At 38.9% G+C, this 23,014-nt stretch overlaps 1 long non-coding RNA gene across 2 annotated transcripts; it reads left to right on the top strand.

The window, feature by feature from the left end:
* On the top strand, positions 1-2,943 carry LOC111920752 (uncharacterized). 2 transcript variants are annotated; one of them, XR_002859982.2, is made up of 9 exons: positions 1-509; positions 607-690; positions 815-861; positions 1,121-1,206; positions 1,284-1,396; positions 2,084-2,227; positions 2,325-2,419; positions 2,492-2,571; positions 2,667-2,943. It is a non-coding gene; the product is annotated as an uncharacterized LOC111920752 (long non-coding RNA). The 2 variants fall into 2 exon arrangements; XR_006188687.1 differs by having other exon boundaries at positions 612-690.
* Positions 2,944-23,014: the final 20,071 nt, after the last annotated feature.

The following is a 23,014-nucleotide window of genomic DNA, read 5'->3' on the forward strand; positions in this document are numbered from 1 at the left end:
TTTTCTTTTTCTTTCTCGTTACCATTATTATTCCCGTTTTCTGTTCCTTTTAATAAGTGTTGTATATTTTGATACGTGTTATACACAAGATTCTTATGTCAAGATTCTTATGTTTGATGTTTTCCTCCCACTTCCCACCGCATCCAATTACAAATTGACAGCAAATTTACACTGCCTCAGTTCTTTACCTACTTCCTTCACCGCCTTCATTTTCCTTCCCGCTTCCCTCTCTAAAACCAGACACAAATCCAGTTTCTTCCGCACTTATCTCCGCCACCACCACTGCCCTATACATCGCTGCTCATGCAAATTTCTGATTTCGTTCCGAAATCTCTGCAATTCGCATCCTGTCTTCTCCGTCATCAACAACAATCGTCTTTCTAATACCCTAACTGAAGACCACAAAGGATGAGCGGAAATTGACGGAGTCGGCTTCAAGGCATGTGGAACTAATGGCGGTGGGAATCTCCTGCTTTCACTCACTACATGTTCGATAAAATGCCACAGAGGTATTAAGGAAAAAGTATTTTTCTGCTCACTTTTGTAGTTGTGTGGTTGATTTTAAATCATAAGTGTTTGGCTTCTTTGCTTCTTGATTTATGTCAGATTAGACCCAACGTATGAATGATAAGAACTCATGTGGATGTTCTTCCTGATTTGACCCTAGATTTTGGATGAAAGCTTTGTTTCGTAAGATCTCTTAACCCTTTCTAACTTTTGTTTTCCAAATTGATTAATTAATTGTCTGTGACATATAGAAAAAAGGATTTTGTATACAATAGTGCTCATATTCCTTGTATTCTCAAAATTACAGACTAACTATATACATGCCATAAAAAAGAGTTGACAACTTCTTATGGGGTAAGTTAGTTTTGCACATGTATTTGCCCTCATATTTTCTTGTTCATGGTTGTTAATATAAGATTAGAACATAAGGTCTTCAGAGCAAAAGAAACAGAATTAAGATTTGAGTTGTTGGCAACAATAAATCATTATGAAACACTCCTACATGGGCTAGAATCTGACCTTAAATTTCTTGATATTTTCATTCACCACTTTGGCTACATAACACTCTTATGGTGGGGAGTTCGTTTTATTGTGATTTCCTTTGTTTGTTTAGGAGGTCCCGGATGGTGAAGGGAGTTGTTAATGAAGAAGTGAAGCATATATTTGAAATGCTAAGTATGCATGACAAGGGGTAAAAGGGTAATTATGCTTTTGAAGCTTTCTCGAAACAAGAAAAAAAAATGCCATTTCTTGATTCTTATAGATTAAAATTTCAGTTTGTATTAGGCAAAACGGGCAAAGGTGGTTACCCGAAGGCCGAACGTTGCCGGCTGTCAGTTGGGCATCCGGAAACATTGACAATCGAGCCCGACATTGTGGCGGCGATAAGGTGGTTTATTCAATGTTATTCATGTCTTTTTTACATTTTACATTCACATTTTGGGTTTAAAGATCTTTGATATTTTGGGTTTAAATTCATAATGATTATCGAATATATTTTTATTTTGTGTTATTTGTATGTATTAAATGGGCCGAAGGGTAAAATAGTCATTCATTCAGGTTTATATAGTATTGCTGGTAGATATCTGTTCCAAAACAGACGAACATACAAACCTAATAATAACATTGGATTGAAAAGAAATTGGTAATTTTGAATGGAAACCCAAAATTTTAAAATATTTTTGACCCAAAAACAAAATCAAACATAATTAATCCGTAATTTTATTTGGCCCTAATTTAGTTATTTATTTTTATTTGTTCAAACCTGTCACCTTTGTTAGCATGCTAACCAATACAAATTTTTACTGGTAATATTTTTTCATGCTGGACTCATTTGCCTCCTATTTTGTCTTTTTTTTTTCTTCATGAACTTGAAATTGATGGTCTGAATTTCTTTCCTAATATTCTATAAATTATTTATCTTTATAATCATCAAATCATTAGCATTTAAATTGTCTCTTATCTTGTGAAATGATTTCAGTTGTAATGTTATAGGTGGATTAGGGTGAATCAACCAATTATTGAAGTCGAAAGATTGTTGCTTGAAGTAGTTCTTGAAAATCTCTTTGTATTGCAGGTTATGGATTTTATGTACATTGATCAGGTAGTGGAGGTTCCAGACACTAGAAAGATTCATAGGAGCATGTAATAATGACGAAAATACCCCTGGAAACCACGGTGATGGTTCAAGTAGTTGTCAGCAAGGGCAGGGAAATCAAAGGTAATGTGAAATTCAATTACAATTTTAATTAATCTCTATTTAATTGTAATTGATTTTAATTTTTACATTTTGTGGTTGATTTTTGGATTAATATAAGATTTCACATATGTTGAGAATGTTGCACATGCTCATGTATGTGTTGAAAGAGCTCTAGCTTCAGATGGATGTGCATGAAAGAGAGCTGCAGGAGAGGTAATTTAAATAAACCTTTTCAATTTTACTTAAGACAATATATGGAGTTTTTATTATTTTTTTATTTTTCAGGCTTACTTTATAACAAATATGAAACCAATGAAGTTTTGGGGGTTCATGCCACTTATTCTTGTAGGGCTTGGGTATGAAAGGTATACTCTTCATTTTTGGTTTGTTTTCGTGGTCAGATTTAAAAAAAGGACAAAATTGTCAAAATTTTATTAATTTTTTTGACTTTTTCGATTAGGAAAGGAAAAAGCTTCGACATCATAGTTCTATAGTGCAAATGCCATTAGGAATGACAATGGCTGCAGAAAAGAGGCGCAGGTTAATTGAAGCAGTTTCTGATGTTGCTGATCAGCTTGCTGAAGTATTCCTCAATGATTGTAAACAGTCGAACACAAATCCAACCCCCGCAAAGCGGGGGTACTTCACTAGTTTCACTTATCTCACTCAATTTTCATATATTTTTTAAATCTTAAAACGACAACAAAAATGATAAAATATACTTCAATTTCTACAAATCCCAAGTTACAAAGCATCATATATTTCTATTTTCAAACAATTTAATGAGTTACACTATCCTAACCATCCTAATTTGTTGCTTAAAATAATGCAGAGTTGTTTAAAAAAATATGACAATCTTTGTGGATTATGTTGGTAATTTAATCACCAAATATATTTTAGTGTAATGGATTTAACAAGTGTTTCAAGAATAGTGTTTTAGTTATAATACAAGTTAGGAGGTGTGGGAGTGCACACTTGTATTTACTGAACAGTACGAGGACTAATTTGTCATTCTTTAAAGATGCAAATTCAAGGATTAATTCGTATTTTTTCAAAGTTGAAAACTGTTCTCATTTTATCCGTTGTGTGGATAAGTCCGGGAAAGTTAGAACTTCGTTGAAACACAGAAAACAAATAGGACGCTTTCTTCTTCATTCTCTCTCAAAATTGATTCTGTTTTTTGCCTGAAATCAGAATCGTTTCTTCAGGAATTATCCTAGTTTGGATTTCGTGATACCCAAGGCAATTAAGGTCGAAATATCAAACAAGGAAAGTGTATCACACGATTTCTGTTTGTGATCCAGATTTCCTATAACCCAATTTCGAAATTCCCCAATAGATTATTGACCATATTATTTTCAAAAGTGTCAATTTAAGCTTTCATCAATGCCACGTCTTCCTGTTTGGACCCGTCACACATCTTTTGACTAAACTAGGAATATAATCCATTTCAAATAAATGGATTTTAGAAACTAAAAAAATAATAAAAAAAAAATGAAATTTGAATTTCACCATTGGAGAACAGAGATAATAGAAAAGGAGTACATGTGTAAGTTAAGTAGTTAACCCACAAAGTCTTAATTCGGTGCTCATTCATCTTCATAGTAGTACAATCGGCACCGCCGGCCGTCTATCGGGCTGCCTCGTCGACTCCGTTCAAACTAATAGTTTTTGGTACAATGCGTATTGTTATTAATTCTAAAGCACATCCAAATGTAAATTCCTTGTCTTAATTTAGTACATGGACATGGCAACATAACATATATTACATTTCAACATAATGGTCGGAGGCATGCAAAAGATAAGGCGGGTAAGGAGAGTTACCACCCACAAAATAACTATGAGGTACTAAGGAAGGGAAGAAAAGTGGGTTAGTTCACCCATTTTCGGTCTCTTTCTCTCTCTCTATGTTGTACCAAAATGTTTTTGTATGTTTTTAAATATTTTTTGAATTATTTTTATACGTTTTTAATATTGTTAAGAGTTAGTTTTGTATGTTTTTAGTTTTTGTTTGTACTCTTTTAAAAATAAAAAGTTTACCAGAGAAAGATGGGTTTCAATATGTTATGGATAGGAGGCATGTAACAGAGAGAAGAGAGAAAAAACGATCCAATAGTGATATGACAAGTAGTTTTACCAACCATCTCCTCCACCACCATCACCACCCAACCACCAATACCTACCACCACCACTCACCTCCACCACCCATCACCACCGCTCGCCACCACCACTAACAGCCACTACCTACCACCACCAACCACTACCCACCACCCACCACAACCACCACCACCAACCACCACCCATCACTACCCACCACCAACCACTACCCGCCACAACCATTACCACCCACCACCATCACCACCCAACCAACACCACCTACGACCACCACCCACCTCCACCTCCCATCACCACTACATGCCAATACCACCCACAACCACCACCTACCACCCATCACCTATCACTACCCACCACCAACCACCACCCGCCACTACCATCACCATCCACCACCATCACCACCCAACCACCACCACCACCCATCACTACCCACCACCCATCACCACTCACCACAACCCCCACCATAACCACCACCCGCCGCCGCCACCATCACCACCCGCCGCCATCACCTACCTCCACCTCCCATAACCACCTCCCATAACCACCGCCCGTCACCACAACCAACAACTACTACCTACCACCCATCACCACCATCCATAAGTACCCACCACCACCAACCACTACCCACCACCCATCATAACCTACCACCCGCTACCACCCACCACAAACACCACCCGCCACCACTACCTACCACCCATTACCTCCACCACCAACCACTACCCACCACCCGCCCACCACCACCCATCACTACCCACCACCACCACCCATCACTACCCACCACCACCAACCACTACCCACCACCCACCACCCATCACTACCCACCACTCACCACCACCACCACCCATCACTATACATGATATATGTGGACAATATTTATCTTTGTTTTCTCGATTCAATAGTTGTTCTTGTGTATATAATCATATGTGATTATATGTATCTAATCACATATGATTATATAGGCATCATTATTTTTTGTCCGTATAAATCATATGTGACTAGATACATATAATCACATATGATTATATGTATCTAATCACATATGATTATAGTGGACAAAGAACAATTATTGAATCGAGAATGTGACATTGAATCTCATCCACATAAATCATATATGATTGGATACATATAATCACATGTGATTATATTTATTTAATCACATATGACTCGTATGGAAAATATTTATTCTTGCGTCGATTCAATAATTGTTCTAATATATTTAATCACATGCGACTATATGTATTTAATCACATATGATTTATGTGGACAAGATTTCATTATTCTTTCTCAATTCAATAGTTGTACTCACGTACTTAATCATATGTGACTATATATATCAAATCGCATATGATTTTTATTGAGAATATTCATGATTCAATATTTTTTCTTATGTATTTAATCATATGTGATTTTATGTATTAATCACATATGATTAATATGGAAAAAGAAAAACTATTTAATCAAAAACACGAAAATGAATCTTGTGTACAGAAATCATATGTGACTAAATGTACAAGAACAACTATTGAACAAGAATGTGAAATGAATATTGTCCATATCAATCATATCTAATTAGATACATATAATCTCATGTAATTAAGCACACAATAACAACAACTGAATCGAGAATGTGAAAATAAATATTTTTTACGTAAATTCTTTGTGATTAGATACATATAATCACATGTGATTATATGTATTTAATCACATATGATATATGTGGACAATATTTATTTTTATGTTCTCGGTTCAATAGTTGTTCTTATGTATATAATCATATGTAATTAAATGTATCTAATCACATATGATTTATATAGACACCATTATTTTTTGTTCGTATAAATCATATGTGACTAGATACATATAATCATATATGATTACATGTATTTAATCACATATGATTACAGTGGACAAAGAATAATTATTGAATCGAGAATGTGAATCTCATCCACATAAATCATATATGATTGGATACATATAATCATATGTGATTATATGTATTTAATCAGATATGATTTATGTAGACAATATTTATTTTTGCGGTTTCGAATGAATAATTGTTTTTGTGTAATTAATCACATGTGATTATATGTATATAATCACATATGATTTGAGGTCGACAATATTTATTTTTTCCTTCTTGATTCAATAGGTGTGCTCATTTACTTAATCACATACGATTATACATATAATCACATGTGATAAAATATATGAGAATAACTATTGAATCGACAAAGCAAAAATGAATTATTTCCACATAAATCATATGTGATTAGATTCATATAATCACATATAGTTATATGTATTTTAATCACATATGATTAATTTGGATAAAGATTTGTTTTCGCGTTCTTGGTTTAATATTTGATATCGTGTATATAATTATATGTAATTGTATGTATCTAATCACATATGATTTAAATAGATAAGATTTGTTTTTTCCAAATAATATCATATGTGCTTAGAAACATATAATCACATATGATTAATTGTATTTAATCACATATGGTTAAAGTGGAAAAAATGATTATTGAATCGAGAACGCAGAAAGAATCGTAGCCACATAAATCGTGTGTGATTAGATACACATAATCACACGTTATTAGGGTATCTGTGAACAATAACATGAAACAAGTAATGCATATATAATAGGAGAGTTAGTAATCACCTCCTTGATCTTGAAAATTATCTAGCATGAGCAAGATGGATCATTTCCTTTCCGAGAACCTACCCAGATATAATCGCATGTGATTAGATGTATTTAATCACATATGATTAAAGTTCACAAAGAACGATTACTGAATCGAGAACACGATAACGAATCTTGGCCACATGAATCATATGTGATTCAATAGTTTTTCTCATGTATTTAAATACATATAATCATATAAATCATACATGATTATATGTATTTAATCAAATAAATCATATGTAATTAGATATACAAGAACAATTATTGAATCGGGAATGTAAAAAAAAATTCCATAAATCATATGTGATTAAATACATATACTCACATGCAACTAAATACAAGAGAAATATTATTGAATCGAAAATGCGAAAATGAATCTTGTCCACCTAAATCATATTAGATACATATAATAACATGTAATTGTATGTATTTAACCATATATGATTTTGTAGACAATATCCATTTTCGCGTTTTCAATTCAATAGTTGGTCTCCTATATTTAATCATATGTGATTATATGACTTTCATCACATATGGTTTATAGGGTCAAGATCCGTTTCCGCGTTATTGATTCGATAGTTGTTTTTTTTTTTTTGCAAAAATCATATATGATTATATATATTTAATCACATATGATTTATATGGAAAATAATAATTTTCTTATGTATTTAATCATATGTAATTATATATATTTAATAGGTTAATCGTTTATTATTTGTCTCAATTACTAGTTATTCCAAGACATTTTATTTGTGTTATGTAAGACATTTTATTTTATTTTATTTGTGTTATGTAAAACATTTTATTTTATTTTATTTGTGTTATTTAAAACATTTTATTTAAGATGTGTATGTGTATAAGACATGGTATTATTATAAAATAATTAGGAAATCATGTTCCTTTTCACGTATGTTTTCAACGTTCATTTTTGTAGTTTAGGCTTAACAATAATTTCAAGTTAAAAGTTTTAAATAACTATTAAATATATGTCAAACTCATTAGCAGTGAAAGTATGAACAAACTACCAAATCATTATTGTAACGACCCAATTTTCACGACCAAAAATTTCCTTTTTGATTAAGTGTTTTGCACAACATTTGTATCAAAATATCAACCGATCATATCATTTAATAAAAGCATGTATCATATTTGAAAACCGAATCATAAAAACATAATAATGTCAGAGTACAAATCCCAGAATAACTCATAGTGTGGAAAACAAAGAGTGTGCCTATGATGTGCCGCTACCGCGCCAGCTCCTTCCCCTTCGCTAAAGAGGTACCTAAAACCAAAACTGTAAACTATAAGCACGAAGCTTAGTGAGTTCCCCCGTCGTACCACATACCATACAATCACATAACATACATACTGTCGGGCAATTCTGGGATGCCCGACCTACCCGGTACGGCCATTCTAGGGTGTCGACCTACCCGTATCAAGCCATTCTGGGGTGCGGACCTACCCATGTGAAGCCATTCTGGGGTGCTGACCTACCCATGTCGAGCCATTCTGGGGTGCCGACCTACCCGTATCAAGCCATAGCATACATACTGCCAGTCAATTTTGGGATGCCCCACCTACCCGGTACGGCCATTCTAGGGTGCCGACCTACCCGTATCAAGCCATTCTGGGGTGCGGACCTACCCATGTGAAGCCATTCTGGGGTGCTGACCTACCCATGTCGAGCCATTCTGGGGTGCCGACCTACCTGTATCAAGCCATAGCATACATACTGCCAAGCAATTTTGGGATGCCCCACCTACCCGGTACGACCATTCTTGGGTGCCGACCTACCCGTATGACCATTCTAGGGTGCCGACCTACCCGTATCAAGCCATTCTAGGGTGCTGACCTACCCATGTCGAGCCATTCTAGGGTGCTGACCTACCCGTCGGTCCTAACAACCGACCCTCGGGGACTAATCCACCCCTACTGCTGCTATCACATATATCATAACATAAACATACTATCAGACATATCTGGGGTGTCCAAACAACCCTTCGGTCCTAACAACCAAACTTAGGGACTATTCCCCTCCTACTACCACTATCACATAAAACATATCATGCTAGCATATAAACATATCATCACATATTGTCAGACATATATGGGGTGTCTGACCCACCCTTCGGTCCTAACAACCGAACTCTACTACTATCACACATAACATATCATGCCAGCATATAACATATCAGGTAGTAGCAAAACTAGATGATATCACAAAGACAATCATCTAACATAAAACTCCTACTGGTGGGCCGGGATTGTTGCCGTAGACCCACCACTACTGGAAGGTAACTCACCTCGTAGTAGCTGCTGATCTATGCGGAAATCCTCTGACTGTTGCCGCTGCTGCTCCGGAAATCCTCCGGCTATAATTCCCACAAAACACTTAGTCATACACTGCTAACTGTTCTTAGGGTAAAATGACCATTTTACCCATGACCAAATCAAATTCAATGTCAAAGTCAACTTCTAGTTGACCTGACTCGCCGAGTTGGCTCGCCAACTCGCCGAGTCCCTATCCTTCCATTTGTCCTTATACTCATCTCTACTCTTCGAGTTACGCGATGACTCGACAAGTTTTCCTTCTTAATGAACATCGACTGAATCCTCACCCGACTTGCTGAGTTGTATGAACAACTCGTCGAGTTCATCTTCTACTGATACACAAGTGTTGTCCTTGACTAGCCGAGTTGTATGAACAACTCGCCGAGTTCATCTTCATCCTTAAGAAGATTTGCTTTGGACTCGCCGAGTCTGCTCATGCACTCGCCGAGTCCCATGAACTTCCAGAACAATGGCTTAGTCCAGAAAGTTGGGTCACTCCCCGGGACCCCCTAAAGCCTTTCCACACTCAACTGGGTCCTTATGACCCTCAACTGATATGGGACAGAAACCTTGGATTCGCCAAGTCCAAGAGTGGACTTGTCGACTCGGTCACATCCTCACACTAAATCTTCGATTTCTGATGTACAACCCTTGATCAAAACATAGATCTATGCTTCTACAATCAATATAGCACGTAATGTTACAACCTTTACGTGCTTGCATGGGACTTTGAGCTCAAAAGGTCCGAAAACAAGCCCTTTCAATGCATGGGGCCTTCCTTTGAGTGCAAAAGCCACTCCTTTCTGCCTTGTAACCCCTCTAAGGACCTAGATCTGAATCATCAACCCTTAACCATGCTTGCAATCATGGTTGGTGACCAAAATGGATTAGAAAAGCCCTAGAACTCTACAAACTGGGATCTATCAAAAGAACAAAGAAGGTATAGACTTTATACCTTCTGTAGGCTGCAAATGATGATGAAAATTGGATCCTTCTAGCCTCCTCTTGATCCTTCAAGCTTTTCCTTCCTTCCTTGGATCACAAAAGCACCAAAATCACTCTAAATGCCTTAGATTGCTTCAATAACGGCTAGGGTTTGCTATGGGGGTCTTCTGGGAGCAAATGGGACAAAGGAGGTTGAGTCCGAGACCCGACTCGTCGAGTCCACTGCTTAAACCCCGCGTCTCATCCCGCTTCTACTCGGCAAGTTGGTCCTTCAACTCGCCGAGTCAAAGGCCAAAATGCAAAACATTTTAAAGAATTAATAAAAGAATACGTACCAAGAATTAGATACTACAAATCTCCCCTACTTATTTTAGACTTCGTCCTCGAAGTCTATTGCTCGATCCTAAAACAGCTCGGGGTAATGTTCCATCATCTCGTCCGCCGGCTCCCAAGTCCACTCCGACCCCTTCCGGTACTGCCATTGCACCTTCACAAGTTCCACTCTTTTGTTCCTCAAATCCTTCGACTTCCGGTCGAGGATTGCCACCGGTCGCTCAATGTAGTTTCGGCTGTTATCAACCTGAATGTCCTCCATGGGTACCACTGCTGAGGCATCCACCAGGCACTTTCGCAACTAAGAAATAATGGAAAGTGTTGTGTATCTGACTGAGTTCAGCTGGAAAATCCAACCTATACGTCACCTTGCCCACCCGTGGTATAAACCTGAACGGTCCAATGTACCTGGGGCCCAACTTGTCCCGCTTCCTGAATCAGATAACGCCTTTCCATGGTGACACCTTCAGGAGAACCATATCCCCGACCTGGAACTCCAGGTCTGATCGGCGCTTATCAGCATAGCTTTTTAGCCGACTCTGAGCAGTCTGAAGCTTGCTCCGGACCTGCTGAATCTTCTTTGTCGTCTTGAGCACCACCTCAATCCTCCCCATTACCCTCTGGCCAACCTCGCCCCAACATATCGGGGTCCTGCACTTCCTCCCATATAGCATCTCGAAGGGAGGATGATCACTGCTCACATGATAACTACTGATATAGGAGAACTCCGCCAATTGAAGGTTGGTATCCCAACTACCTCCGAAGTCTAATACGTATGCTCGCAGCATATCCTCCAGGGTCTGGATGGTCTGCTCGCTCTGACCATCTGTCTGTGGGTGAAAGGCGTTGCCAAAATTCAGACGAGTACCCAGATCGTCATGAAACTTCCTCCAAAACTGGAAGTGAACCGCACATCCCTATCTGAAATCACAGAAACTGGCACACCGTGCCGCGCCACCACCTCCTGGATATAGAAGTCGGCTAACTTCTCGGCCGAGATGCTCTCCTGAATCGGGATAATATGGGCGCTCTTGGTCAATCGATCGACGATGACCCAGATTGAATCCACTCCTCGCGCGGTCTTGGGAAGCTTGGTGATAAAATCCATTGTGATGTCTTCCCATTTCCACAGCGGAATATCCAACGACTGCATCTTGTAGTGAGGTCTCTGATGCTTAGCCTTGACCTTCCTGCAGGTCAAGCACCGCTCCACGAACCATGCCACATCCCGCATCATGTAGGGCCACTAATAGTCCAGACGAAGATCCCTGTACATCTTCGTCGCCCTGGGATGAATGGAGAACCGAGATTTGTGCACCTCCTCCATCAGAACCTAGCGCACACCCCTGTGGTATGGCAACCACGCCCTACGGTGTAGTGTCAATAATCCTCAGCTTTCATAGTCGAAGGAGGAAACCTGCCCCACGATCCGCTCGCTCTTCCGATGTTCCTCCTTCATGGCCTCCTGCTGGGCCTCCCGAATCCGCTCCAACAGCGGAGTCACCACTGTCATCCTCAGGCAAATATCCCTGATCGGCGCTGCCTTGCAGCTAAGCGCGTCGGCCACCACATTGGCCTTACCCGGATGATAAAGTATCTCCCAATCGTAATCCTTTACTACGCCCATCCATCGAAACTGCCTCATGTTTAGATTCGGCTGATCCATGAGGTACCTCAAACTCTTTTGGTCCGTGTAGATGGTACAGCGAACCCCATAGAGGTAATCACGCCAAATATTGAGGGCGAATACAACAACCCCCAACTCCGAATCATGTGTCGGGTAGTTCGCCTCGTGAGGCTTCAGCTGCCTCGTCGCGTAGGCGATGACATTCCCTCTCTACATCAATATTGTGCTCAAACCTGAGATGGACGCATCGCAGTACACAACAAAATCCTCCATGACCTCTGGCAGGGCTAAGATTGGTGCCTCGCACAATCTCTGTCTCAGTGTCTCGAACGCGGCCTGTTGCTCAGGCCCCCAACGAAAGACCACGACCTTCCTTGTTAACCTGGTCAGAGGTACGACTATCTTGGAGAAATCCTGGATGAATCTCCGATAGTAGCCGACTAATCCTAGGAAACTCCGAATCTCAGATGGAGACTTCGGAACCTCCCATCTAATCACGGCCTCCACTTTGGCCGGGTCTACTGAGATCCCGTTTTGGTTGACGAGATGCCCAAGGAACTGCACCTCGCTCAACCAGAATTTGTTGGGTTTTGAGCATTCTAACACTCCTAAGTGTACATGCACCCCTAAATACCCTGGATCTATGTTTTCTCTATTATACATGCAAATAAGAACTTCCAAGGTATTATCCTAATATAGCATACAAAACAATGAATGTGACAAGATAGAATACATACCTCTTTGATGTAGATAGTCTTCATGAAGCTTGAGTGCCTAGTGCCCCAAGTGTGACACCTCAAATGGTTCACACAACACCAAATACACTTGGAATAACTTGAGAGAATTCTACAATCATGAAATCGGCTAGCCCTTCTTTTTCACACACTAAGGGCCGATTTTGGGCAAGAATAAGATGCTTATATAGTTAGGGTTACACCATGTAAACCCTAATTGACATGGCCTTTCATTTCCATGATCCATGGGTACAAATACACCATGGAGCATCCATGGAGCATCATATGGGTTTTAGCCCAGCTAGATAATCCATGGAGCATTAGCCCAATATATAAGTATGGATGATTTGCACATTCAACCCATATATTTAATGAGTCTCCTTTTGATCACTTAATTAATCCTAGATTAATTCTTGATCAATACTAATTAAATAATCTTATTATTCTTATTATTAATATACTAGAACTTATAATATATTAATAACCATAAGTGTCTTATTTATCTCATTATAGTCTATCCAAGTGCATGATGCCATGCAACCCAAATGGACCATGCCGGGTCGGGTCAAGTCTTACCAATTATAGTTATGGACTTAGACATTAATCCAACAGTCTCCCACTTGGATAAGTCTAAAACTAATATTGCGTATGACTTCAGGAACCGACTGGCAATCGTAGCTCTCAAAAGCTTCTGTCGAACTCTGACCTTGTAGATGAACTCTGACCTTTGTCAGCGACTTGTCCATTAGATAAGGGATCATATATTCCTCTATTCTAGATATCATATGGACTGAGACATGGATTATAATCATTCTCTCTGTCCATTTGTTGTTTCCCGATTTCTGATTTATGACGACTGACTAATTGAACAAATCAAATTAGTCTTGGCCCGGTCGAGCACTTCCATTTGTCATCATCAAATCATCGAGGGGCCCATAGATATCGCTTTTATCCCGAAGGTAAAAGGAATGGATAAACTTCGACTCATATGGCTTGTTCTACTACTTGTTGAATCATACACAAAGGCACGTTTTATAGCACAGAGTTACCGAATGTGATTTCGTGCAATCAATGTACCACCAACTCATAGTAACAACTCATATCTCTAGGTTTGAAGAATATAAGATATTATCGTCTCATGATCACTCGTGATAAAATCCATGAAGTGATTCCAATGAGCGCGGGTTGAATCCAATACTCAAAACTTATGAGCACTCATGAGTGTTGTAGCCCTTTGTCCAACACCTTAGACCTCTACAAGCCAACCCATGACAGTCTTAATTCATATCTACTTCCAACATATGACCGACTGTGGATAGTTTGAATAACTTAGTTATTCCGGAAGAATAACCTAGTTTATTCGGGAAGTCAAAACATGCAAAGTGAAACACAATAATAATTGAATCCAATATGGTATCAAAATCTATGAACATAAATAAAACACCTTTTATTTATCACCATATGATTACACATTATTCATTATATACTGTTTCAGCTATCAACTTTATTCTTGAATTTAAAACAATAGTTGTCCCATGCTCCAAGCATGTACACTATGTTTTCTAAACACTAGTTATGCCACACACCAAGTATGCATACTATGTTTGTCTATGATCTTTACTTTGTGAACTAGATCAATTGAACATAACTTCAATGATTCTCTTTTCACACTCCCAAATCCTTACTGCAAATGCAAGAATTCCAAATTCATGCCATTTACTGAAATCTGTTAGATTCTAAACTTATATGCATTGAACCTCTTGTAATGATTATGCACAAAGTCAGAAGGACTTGACAACAACCATTACAGACCATTCCAAAGGAGATCATCTCCTTGGGAACATCCTTCTTGCATTAAGTTTCCTAATCTTAAACAGATTGAAAATTGTAACTTTGAAACATTCCCAGATTCCATATTGACTATCACTTCTGAACAAGAGTTGCCTCCTTACAGATTATGTCAATATGGTCCTTCCAGAATTATCACTATACTTCCAACTGTCCTTGAGCAACCAATCTTTGGTAAACCTTAGATTGTCCTCGACAATTGTTTAATCCTTTTAGTCATATCCAGTTCTAAACCTTTTCACTTCTTAATGCCCCAGGCATTTGGAAAATTTTAGAAAGGATGAATATAGAACATGTAATCGATTCTATATCCGAAGCATATGGGACACGATTCATGATGTCTCACATAAAGACTAAACCAGTCTTTTGCTATAACATTTCCATTTCAATTTGCCAAGTTCTCATAATTCAGATTATGAAAAGGGATGCCATAATCATAATAGAATTTTAGAACGCAAATAATGGACCCATATACAAAATTTCCTTATGTTGAGCCATTCCAACATGAAATTCATATATATATATATATATATATATATATATATATATATATATATATATATATCCTTGACTAAATGATTAAAACCTCACGATCTAAGCTTATAGATTTGAGATGAAGTATAATTTTCTCTCCCTTAATTATAGCAAAACAACTCTTTCCCAATTGAAACTTTTGTTTTCTATAATTAACATTGCTAACTTGCAATACTTATCATAATTATCATGCTCCCACTAACATGATGATTATTAGCATAACACTTATGCTCCCACTAGCTTTGACATGTACTCAGAAATCAGCTGACTTTCTTACCAAAGTTCAGATTTCTGATACTAGATTGTTTTGATAAGACTTTATCAAAATCATACACCTTCCCTTAGATAGCACACTTGTGTGTCTAAACAATTATGAAGAGGGATGCCGTAATCATAATGGTTAGACCTTTTTTCCACTTCTCACAAGTCCAGGTTAGTGTGCCGGTAAACCACACACGCTCCACTAACGACTTTGAGAATGCAAATATCACAATTGCTATCTTAGCTAAAATCTACTTAGTGAAGGTGTTTCCTCACCATCATTTTCATGAATCGGAGAGAAACCTTATGACACTTCGATTTAATGGTGTATGTGTTCTTATCCATGTGAATCGTCAAAACCATAGTCACAAGACAAGGATAATGACAAATCCAAACTCATATGGACTGAACTCAATCTTAATTTCTTGCCACCTGGCAGCTCAAGGGCCTGCCATTGCTTCCAAGTTGTTGTGCAAAAAGTTGAGAACTCTAAGAACTCATATGCAAAGCCAACTTTAACTGGAATGGGCACAGAGTATGTCAACACGATAGGTTATAAACCTCAAGTCGTATGCTAGTGAAGAACTTCAGGTTTTTATTCTTGATTAGTTCTTGAGACTTTCAAGACCTTTAAGACTCCCACTGTCCTCTTGACCTATAAGACTCTCTTGTCAAACATCCAAGAGATAGTGTGGATTCTAACCAAGACAAACACTTCACACAATTGGCCTAAGTTGGTCTTTGTTTTATCCAAAACATCACAACTTACCAATTTCAAATGTACAAGAGTAGAAAACTTTTACTCTTCCAATTGACAAGTGTTTTAAACCTTCTTTGAGACATGTCACTCAATTTACAATCTTGGAGTATGACTCTAAGACTTGTATTGGAACGAAGTATGACTCATCTTCTTGATTTAACCACTTCAACAATTCAAGTTTCTCTTCTTAGTCATAAGAATGCACTAAGATTTTCCTTAGAGAACTAATTTTGATATGGTTTCTTAATCATTAAGATGATCACAAAACTGGTACTAAAGTACTCTCCCATCTTTTCAGATTTGAGAAACTTTTATCCTTCTACCTAATTTGATTCTTCTTATTCGCTCTGCCATACATTGGAACCTTTTCCAATGTCTCAGAGTTACACTTAAGCTTGTAAGTATAATCATATTTACTGACCTTTAGTAAACTATGACGAATAGTCTTATCAATCTTTTGGGGTGGACTTGACCAGTGCACAAGAATGTGTACTCGATCCCTTAGTCCTTCACTTGACTCACACATCCATGTGAATAAGTAATTTGTCTTAATTTTCCAATACTTGAAAGTTCTCATTCATCATGCTATACAACTTACATGATTCCAAGTTCCGGTCCAATTGAAACTTGGGTGATGAGAATCTTTCCTTATTTGGTAAATTTAGACATTACCACAAATGAAAGAATCAATTTCATATTTCCACTCTTGCTATTAATGGAACTATATAAGCAACAATTTTTCCTCAAATGCCATTGTAAGGATATTTTAAAATAAATAAAATCAAAAAATTTTCTTTTATTTTAAAACTTTGCGGAAAAACTTATCCTTACAATCCATATGAAAACTTGTTGTTATCTATTCCTAAGCAATATCTCATAACTCCTACGAAGTAGCTCAAGAATCCGATCTTCAAACTATGTGATAGAAATTCATCTACACGATCGGATTCAGCATATTCTTTCTTTAAGTTCCTTTACTTTTCTTTGATTCTTAAAACATCACCATGTGACCCAGTCACATCATGTATCAAGAATCTCATAATAGAAACTTAACAGAGTTAAATAGTGGAATTTACCTGAAGTAGAGTCAAACTTATTGACTTTAACATCCTTAGGTAGATTTGGCAGCTTCGCAACCAATGTCCCTTTCTTTGGCGATATAAACATATGGACCCTTTGATAATGGTACACGGGACTATCACAGACTTAGCTTTTCTCTTTACCATTTGGTCAACCCAGTTGACTATGGCCGATCCTTTTCCACTGGGAAGAGAGAGCTTTACTAGATATCCAATGTCATCATTGTCAATGTCCATAAAGTTTTAGGAAGTTGATCTTATCAAATAGAAAAGATCATTAAGGGTCTTGTCATAGTCTATTTCATAGGTGTTCCAAAAGAACTCACTATGTGACTTAGAAAGTAGTTGAACCACCAACTTTCTCAAGACTTTGACACCCAACTCTCCCGGCTTGTCAATATGTGACTACATCTCCAAGATGTGATCACACCTAGACCTTGCCTTGCCAATAGGGATTGAGTGACCTTGAACTTGTGGGTTAGGGAGAATAGTTGGAGGAGGTGAAAGAAGTATGATTATCATGGGACATCATCTTCATTTAGGATAGCTTGTTTCAAGAGATTTGGGAAGATCATAAATGTCTAAACCAGACATCTTTTGGGAGATATTCAAGATAGTTGATCTCAAGTCCTTAATATGACACCCAATATGAAATATTAAGGCTAGGACCCTACAAAGTATTTTATAACTTAGAAGAGGGATGCCGTAATCCAAGCTATAAAATATTTGAAGGTAGGTGAATGACGATTCACCAATTTCCACCAAGATAAACGAAATGTATTATTAGGTTTTAATTGGTTTTGAAACTCCTAAATCTTTAAGATTCATTGAACTTTTCAATGGCATGTTTCAATCTCGAGTGTGCCCTTCAGGTTTTGTGACTGGGATACCGAGGATCACAAAATAAGGTGTGAAGTAACCATGCAAATTACTTGGTACCCTTAAGTGTTTACCCCTCAATCGATGTGCCGGTTAACCACATACGCTCCATCGATACTATGATAAAACATTAAGTTACGCTTTGCCTACCTTGTTAAATACGAATTAGTGTGCCGGTTAACCACACACGCTCCACTAACCGACTTCAACAAAGTGCAAAGTGTAATTTCATGGATTAGCACCTTATTCACATTTTCCTAAGTAACTAAGATTGGGTATTATTAAGAGTTTAGTTACTTAGTATTTATCATTAATACTTTTAATGAAGGGAGAATTATAGTCCTGTCAAACCCGTTCGGCTAACGACCCTCCACCAGTCAAGCAAGCGGTGGGTGAGAGTGGACACCCATTAAGTTGCCATTTTATAGGCAATAACCTTATACCTACCTTATAGACTGGCTTCGTGAATGAGGCGTACTAGCGGTAAGACTGACTATACTCTTATACATATATATATTATTAACTTATAATATTATAAAGTATAAGGGTTGAATTTTAACTCTTTAGAATTCTAAGGGCTAACTTGGAATTAAAGTATTCATAAGTGAAAACTTTACAAATTCCAAAACTTGAGGGCAAGTTTTGAAACTATTCAAAACTAATTAATTCCATAACTTATGTGTTTAAAGTAGTTTTAATCCAAAAACTCTTCAAGTTCCTTAACTTGAGGACAAGTTATGGAAGACTTTAAACTAATAAAAGAATTAACTTTTCTTTATTTTATAACTTATGGAATTAATTAAGGTTACACTTTTTTATTTATTTATTATTTAATGAAGAGACTCTTGGTCCTCCATAACTTGAGGACAAGTTATGGAGTCATTAAACCATTTAATTAGAACTAGACTCTTCATTTTTTGTAACCTTTGCCAACTTTTATGAGTTTTATGAAACTGAAATGTGACTTTTCATATAACTTGAAGACAAGTTACAAAAACACATTTTAGAATCAACTCTTAGATTAATTTGGATTGAAAACAACTATTTCACTCAACTTTTCTATTAATCTAAACAACTCATAAGAACAAGATAATTCAAATCAAACTTTTTCATGTAATTAGTCTAAACCTTAAACTAATACAAAACATGAATTTATTGACAATTATCTTTGAAATTGGATTAGCATGAACATTACCACATCAAAAACAAGTTTATAAGACCAAAAACATCTTAGGGTAATGTTCCTAGTCCAATTCCAGCCAAAAAAGTCGAATTTATGCTGTCTGGGGGTCCAACTCGTCGAGTGCACGAACCAACTCGGCGAGTTGGATGCTTTTTGCCTTGGACTCGGCGAGTCTGCCGGGCAGACAACATCAAAACTCGTTTTTTCAGCTACTTTTGCAAGTATAACAAGAAAACAAGCCTAGGCTCTGATACCACTATTGGGTTTTGAGCATTCTAACACTCCTAAGTGTACATGCACCCCTAAATACCCTGGATCTATGTTTTCTCTATTATACATGCAAATAAGAACTTCCAAGGTATTATCCTAATCTAGCATACAAAACAATGAATGTGACAAGATAGAATACATACCTCTTTGATGTAGATAGTCTTCATGAAGCTTGAGTGCCTAGTGCCCCAAGTGTGACACCTCAAATGGTTCACATAACACCAAATACACTTGGAATAACTTGAGAGAATTCTATACTCATGAAATCGGCTAGCCCTTCTTTTTCACACACTAGGGGCCGATTTTGGGCAAGAATAAGATGCTTATATAGTTAGGGTTACACCATGTAAACCCTAATTGACATGGCCTTTCATTTCCATGATCCATGGGTACAAATACACCATGGAGCATCCATGGAGCATCATATGGGTTTTAGCCCAACTAGATAATCCATGGAGCATTAGCCCAATATATAAGTATGGATGATTTGCACAATCAACCCATATATTTAATTTGTCTCCTTTTGATCACTTAATTAATCCTAGATTAATTCTTGATCAATACTAATTAAATAATCTTATTATTCTTATTATTAATATACTAGAACTTATAATATATTAATAACCATAAGTGTCTTATTTCTCTCATTATAGTCTATCCAAGTGCATGATGCCAAGTAACCCGAATGGACCATGTCGGGTCGGGTCAAGTCTTACCAATTATACTTATGGACTTAGACATTAATCCAACAGAATTCACACTTGGAGAACTTAGCATACAAGTTCTACATCCTCAAAGTCTCCAAAACCTCTCGCAGATGCTCCTCGTGCTCCTCCTGCGTCTTGGAGTAAACCAAGATATCATCAATTAACACTATCACACACCGGTCTAACATAGGTCTACACACGCGGTTCATGAGGTCCATGAACGTGGCAGGAGCATTAGTGAGCCCGAAGGGCATCACCACAAACTCGTAGTCGCCATAGCGCGTCCGAAACGCAGTCTTCTGTACATCCTCCTCTCTAACCCTCATCTGATGATATCCTGAATGCAGATCAATCTTGGAGAACCAAGATGCTCCCTGTAGCTGGTCAAAGAGGTCATCAATCCTCGGGAGTGGGTAACGGTTCTTCACCATTACCTTGTTCAGCTCCCGGTAATCTATATACATCCGATGCGACCCGTCCTTCTTTCTCAAAAACAGAATCGGGGCTCCCCAGGGAGAGCTACTTGGTCTAATGAATCCCTTGTCTAACAGCTCCTATAGCTGTGTAGACAACTCCTTCATCTTAGGAGGAGCCAACCGATACGGTGCCTTGGCTATCGAAGCTGCACCGGGAACTAGGTCGATCCTGAACTCCACCTGCCTCTTTGGAGGTATCCCTGGCAACTCCTCGGGGAATACATCCGTAAAATCTCGCACTACGGGCACATCGCCCACTGTCGCCTTACCCGCCTCCCAGGTGTCCATGACATAAGCGACATATCCTTAGCAACCCTGCTGAAGGTAACGCCTAACTCTTGCTGCTAAACATACCACTGGTCCTTGCTGTGGCATCTCGCCCTGAACTACCAACTCTCCCCCACTTGGGGTCCTGATCCGAACCAGCTACTGTGCACAATCTATCACTGCCCCATTGGTGCTCAACCAATCCATGCCTATAATCACCTTGTTCCCTCTCAACGGAATAGGAACCAGGTCCACCAGATAACGCTCCTCGAATAATATCAGCACACAACCTCAGAATACCGTCGATGCTCACACCGATCGGTCATCTGCAATCGCTACGTCTAAAGGGCAATCCAACATGCCCGAAGACTCAGGAAACTTCTTGCTAAGCGCAAGAGAGACAAATGATCGGGTAGCCCCCGAATCAAATAGTAACTGAACTGGGATACCATTCACATGGAACGATCCTAAACAGAGCACTTACATAACATATCAAAATCACAGCAGCGCATCATCATGCATAAAGATAAGAAATCATACCCGTCACCACATCGGGTCCAGTGCATGCCTCCTCGGTAGTCAACTGGAATGCCCGACTCCTCACCACTAGAGCCTCTGTCTTGCTCTGCCGGCCATCCGTGATTGGCAAGGTTGCTGGAGCTGGCGCCTTCACTGGCGTTGATGCTGCTGTCAACTGGGGGCAATTGGCCTTCTTGTGTCCCCTCTGGTTGCAGTGGAAACATAGCAACTCAGACGTTTGAATAACCGGTGCAGGGGCAGTACAATCCCTACTGAAATGCCCCATCTTTCCGTACTTGTAGCAGCCCGACGATCCCAATCTACACGCCCCCTCATGTGGCCTGCCGCATTTCCTGTAGCAGCCCGGTCCTGACTGGATTTTCGGCCTACCGTTTGATCCCTTGGGCTTCTTCCCCGAAGCCCCAGTCGTCTGACCCTCCTCTATCTTTCTTTTCCTGACATGCTCCAGATCAATCTCCCTCTCCCTTACCCTGGCAATCATGGAATCCAGGGTATGGCATGCTGAAAAACTAACATGCTCCTGAATGTCGGCCCGTAGCACGTCGTGGTAGCGGGTCCTCCTCATCTCCCGCATATTGGGGCACCAAAAATGCCTTCTCCCGGAACTTGGCGGTGATCTCCACCACAGTCTCCGTAGTCTGTCTCATGTCCAAAAACTCCCTGGCCAGATGCTGAAGCTCTACAGTTGGCGTAAACTCTGCTCGGAATTGGGTCACAAAATCTGACCATGTCATATCCTCAACAGCTGAGGCTTCCAGAGAGTCACGAACCGACTCCCACCAATCCCTAGCCCGGTCCCTCAAACACCCTGCTGCAAATCGTACCTTCGACCCCTCGGGGTAGAAGCTGGTCAGTTGTGCGGACTCAATGTCCATAATCTATCGTCTGACAGCAATGGGGTCCTTCGCCCCATGGAAATCTGGTGCACCACTGCCCTTGAAGTCCTTAAAGGACAGTGTGCGGGATCCTGACTGGCCAGACGCCATATCACTCCTGAATGCCCTGAGGCGATTCTCCATCAGCTCGACTATCCCTTCCTTGATCGACCCGAAGATGATGGAGGTCGACTCAAGGATGCCTCTGGTGATCTCTGACGCGATGAACTCGCGTAGCCTCTCATCTACTGGATCGGAACCTGATCCCGAACCCGATCCCTCTCCTGAACTGCCAACTACCGGCCTCTGCCATAGTACCACCATTCTGCAAAATATAATACCAACCGTTAGTGAT

This window comes from Lactuca sativa, chromosome 2 (genome assembly GCF_002870075.4).
Source record: "Lactuca sativa cultivar Salinas chromosome 2, Lsat_Salinas_v11, whole genome shotgun sequence".
NCBI classification, from domain to species: domain Eukaryota; kingdom Viridiplantae; phylum Streptophyta; class Magnoliopsida; order Asterales; family Asteraceae; genus Lactuca; species Lactuca sativa.